A 5,309-nucleotide genomic window follows, 5' to 3' on the forward strand; every position below is an offset into this window, starting at 1 on the left:
GCAAATACATCAACATTACCATTAGCCTCAGGTTCATGTGTTTAGCATGCTAACATGCTTAACTAAGATGATGAACAAAGTAAACATGAGCACTATAAACAGCAGCATCTTCACAACATTAGCATTTAGCACTGTCCTCCAGAGGGGCTAGCATAGCTGTAGCCTTTCACTGGTGCATTACTTTTGTGTTTAAAGAATATTTAAATGATGTACTAAACCAGGAGTGGTTTTAAGAGAAGAGAACTAACTGATGATCAGTGAAGTTTAGAAATCTGTTGACCCTAATAGCCCTTAGTAAGCCATATTGTCTCTGGGGTGGGTGTGACATGTGGTGTAAAAGCGCCTTGAGTAGTTGGAAGACTAGAAAAGCACGATATAAGCTCAAGTCCATTACCATTTACACATATCTTTAGTAAACCCAACGGATGAAAAAACAACATGCAGGAGACAAGTTATCACTTAACAACTGTTATCACCATAATGACAACAATACAATCAGCTTGCAGTTGATGGTGTTACTGCCAGCACTACAGACTCTTATTCTTGTTGTAAGCAGGTTATATGGTCATAAAACTGTATCATTCAAATGTAAGTGTATAATGTGTATTCCTTGAAATATTGACAGTTTGTATCTATAGATGATAAAATATACGTGGCATATATTCAGGTTTATTTAAATGGATTAGATCAGGTTACTATGGATTTCATGGATAAGGGTAATTGTATCACACTTTGGTGGATTGTTACAGGAGGACAATAATATTAGAGGACTGCAGTTTGTACAGGGCAGAGGCATTATAAAATGAATGTATTTAAAGATTTGAATGTTACATGTGATGGTAAATAATTTATAATGGACTGAAATTAGAAGCTGCTCTAATATCATAACAGATGCTTAGTCATGTTATCATCTCAGAGGAAAATCAATCTTCCTGTCATCTACTTGAAGTGGTTAATCATCATCTTCCAGAATAGCAAAGGAAGGTAATTAAAGAGGTCCTCTTTTAACTGAGGTGTGAGGGGGAATAGAAGGATCCGGTTTCTCTAAGCTTACATCGCAGCAGATGGAGGGGTGAAGGAGCGAGAGCTGAACGTCTGCCTATCGCAGTCCTCACTTTATCAGGAGAGTCAGAGGACATCTGCTTTCTGTGAACACATCAGACTCAAACAAGACACACCTCCGAATTCTTACAACACACACATTTGACACACTGATATCCAGTGAACATACTGTGTGGTATTTATATATTCAAACTCATACAGTCTAATCTGTGTCTTCATTTTCCTGTGATCCGCTCAGTGTTCGCAGCCAACACTGATTACAGTATCAAATCCTGAGCTGATTAGCTCATCCTTAAGTCTCTTCTTGGACCTAAGTGCCAAGCCTTCAGACATGGAGCATGTGAGGGGGGCAGTTTTTAGCCAGACAAGGAAAATTAGAGCTTCAACAATGGTGTGCCTTCTAACAAAAAAACTCTGATGCATAATTTTATCACAACTAAATTTAGAGCATGCAGTAGCTAACAAGCTAATTTTAGATTGGACCATCTGTTTTCCCCTAATGTTCAGTACAAAATGAAGCTTTAGTGAAGCCCGTCTTTAAATATTTATATCACAACAGTATGACATCTGTTCACAGGTGCTCAGGTTGGTGTGAATGTTTTCATAGGATGCAGCTCATCCAATGATGAACAGAACTGCTGACAGCCAGCCAAGGCCGCTAAGATGGATGTGAGCTGCTGTCACTATTGAATATAGAGCCTCTGCAAATGGATCTATGCCTACCAGAAAGCTGTGTCTACACTGAGGGAACAACTGAGAGCTCAGAGAACCAGAGCCTTTCTGTCTTTTCCTTCTCAATGCATTAAGTTAAATCCATCACTGGTTCGGATTCATATCCAGATCTGAACACCAGGGCTCAACAAGTTAACACATGTTAACTAGTACAGTGACAGCTAGATAAACATTATGTGGTGGTTAAAAGTAGAAAAGTTTGCATTAAAATGTTCTAAAATGACCTAACCTGTATGTATCCCTGTTAGATTTGTGAAATTCTTTTCCTAAATTATTAGAAATTATGAAATAATTCTAGACCAACACATTATTATTGTTGTAGCACTTTATTAGCAAATCCTAGCTAAAGGTTAACAGACATTTGGCTTAACATTAGCTTGTTATGCGGTAATAACAATATTACTGTACATTGTGAGGGCTTAACTGGCTAATGTAAAGGTGACCTTAAAATGAGCAAGGTAACTCAATTCTGTTGAATTGTTTCCTATATATTAACAAGCTTATTGAAAATTCTAGATATTTTATATGTGGTGATATTGGCATTTTTGCATATAAATGTATTAAAATAACTTTATGTATGTGAGCCTGTAAATGTTACTTAGTCTACTTGTTTTCTTAAAATATAAGGTCTTTGCGAGCTAACTAACTGCTAATGTTAGCTAAAGCCAAAGTGACCGTTGGATTATTGATTGCTAGCTATGTGGTGATTAAAAAAATGTTTTTTAAATGTTTTTGAGAAAAATTTCATTAAATGACTTTTCATATGTAAGCTCAAATTTTTGGTTAAATTGTTTACATACATTTCCCAAATTATTATTAGTGAAAGAGAGTAGAATTAAGACGTTTCACTGTAATATTGTTCTACAGTTAAACATTTTCTTCAGAACTGTCTGTCTGTTGCTTTCAATGGGATGTGTGTGTGTGTGTGTGTGTGTGTGTGTGTGTGTGTGTGTGTGTGTGTGTGTGTGTGTGTGTGTGTGTGTGTGTGTGTGTGTGTGTGTGTGTGTGTGTGTGTGTGTGTGTGTGTGTGTGTGTGTGTGTGTCATACTTCCCTGCTGTATGGGTTTACACTGCTTCATAATTATGCCTTATTTGTCAGTGTTTGTCTCTATATTGAGTATTTCAAATAAAAAGAGTTGGAAAAAAAATATTTTCTTCAGAATAAAATTGAACGTATGAAGAGTCAGAGCTTTGATTAAAATCAACTGCTGGCTGGACCGATACATGACACACACATTACTGCTCCTGTAATTAATTAGCATTAACTCCCATAATGCACTGCAATTGTATGGAACGGGTCGGACCGGAGTCTGTACACTGTGAGACAGCTGTGAAGACAACTCACATCTCTCTTCACAGTTTAGACAACAGTATAAATGACAGGTCCTAGGGCTGCACATGAATGAATGACAACATGTTGGTTGTGATGCTTGAAGGACACACTGCGATCTTGTTGGTGCATATTAAAGCCTGTCATGATGATAGCTGTTGATGAAATTGACTCAACAGCGTAAACATCACTTAGAGATGATAAATCAGAGAGACAGGGACAACTAGGGTGGGGTCATGGCTACCTTTTTTTAAATCTTCAGATGAACATTAAAAGAAAGTTGAATAAATAGCATTTAAAGGAATTATGTACTCACCTATTTTTGCAGCATGACTTTACTATGACTTCAAGACTTTATTATTGTCGTACTGTAGCTCAGACTGTTGAGGCTACACAATGATGCCTCTGTCTCCTCGAGGTAGAACAAAAACACTCACACTCTATAATCATGTGACGATTAGAGACTTTAAAGGGCATAAACATAGCCAGACAGGGACAGTGTTGTGGCTTGAATGTGGGAAAGTGAGAGAATACCCCAAGGCCATGGTGACACAAACATGAGTTAAAAGAAGAAGATGATGCAATTCACTTGAAGAAGTATAAAACTCAAGAAGAGACTTAAACCTTTTTTCACACATAAAGAATGTCCCTTAACAACAATGTCATCTTTGAGCCCTATACTGAAACATCTCAGGATGAAGAAATTCCTTTAGGTTTTTCTGCCCAGAATTACAGCATAGCTGCATAGGGTTAAAAAATGTGTCAAATAACATCAACTTACAAAAATGCATTTTACTTTTATGATGAAAATCCAACAAGGGGTAAAAAAAAAGAGGAATAAAATAACAAAAACATAAATGGGTTGGGTCAGGGTAAGAGACCAACATCAGTTCTGCTTACAGAAACACAGAAGCAGGAAAAACCTTAAAGGTAGTGGGCTAACAAACAATCAGCCAATATAAAGTCAATATTGTGAGTTCTCACAGGTCGTGTTTTGCCTTCATACATACTAAAGTTTGCGAGGGTGTCATTCAACAAGTTTTTCTATCTGTGGACATACAACACAAACTGACCTCATCTCTTCTTCACTGGTTCCCTGCATACTGGAAAACTGGTCTTCTTTTTTCCAGTTGGTTAGATGTGTGTGTGACATATCTGCTCTATTAAAATGAGGTAATAAATGTTTTGAAATGGATTTTATGTTGGCAGAATGACTGTCTACAGTCTAAAAGGTTTCTTATTTGCACTTTCACAAAGGTAAAGATCTGAAACAGAAAGGTGAACTGTTTAGGTAGTCAAAGTAAAATGAATATACAATTATTTATAGAATCCTTTTTTTTTTTCCCGTAACACACTTTTGAGCTAAAAAATGCCTAAAAGTCCCCTCTGGTCCCCCACTTAAGAGTTTTTAATTTTGCCCCCTTTCTTTGCTTATGTGATAATGATTTGGACATTTTGGCTTTCCAAGGTTGGACAAACAAATCTTTTTCAAGAAACTGTAACAGGGGCGCTGATGGCCTAGTGTTAGGTTAAGTACAGAGGCTATAGTCCCAGCAGGAGGCCCGGGGCCGGGTGAGACCTGTAGCTCCTCCCAGCATTCTCATTCTTCCTGACTTCCTACTCTTTTCACTATCCTCTCCAAATAAGGACTAGAAGCCCACAGATCAACCTTTTGAGGGAGTGTTAATGTTTTATAGAGTTAATTTAAATGGTCTTTATTGAAGAAAACTATGTAAGAGCATTCACTGTGACACTTCTGGATTGACATTTTGAGTCTCAGAGATTTTGGAAGCATTATGTGAGCTCTAATTAGAGCGATTGATTTGACAATATTATCAATGATAAATTGCCTTTTCTAATCCTTCAGATCTTTTCAGACATGGGTAACAGAACCAATTAGACCCAAAACAAGGCCACAATTTATTATTTACATAGCTTGTAAAGATTGTTGCCAGTCACAAAAAAACAACTGAACAGCAGTTTTTTGTTGTTTTTTTTTTTTTTACAGTGAAGGAGAATTGGTTTCACAACCTCTCTGAAACGCCTCTGATATGACATTCTGCAAAAATGAATAGCGAAACATGGTTTTCTATCCAATAGTTACAGTAAGTACATTGCACCACAGCATGACATGAACACACACAGATACTCAACACTGCAGCAAACTCTTTCTATATGTCTCAGC

This window comes from Labrus bergylta, chromosome 23, assembly GCF_963930695.1.
Source record: "Labrus bergylta chromosome 23, fLabBer1.1, whole genome shotgun sequence".
Lineage (NCBI taxonomy): Eukaryota > Metazoa > Chordata > Actinopteri > Labriformes > Labridae > Labrus > Labrus bergylta.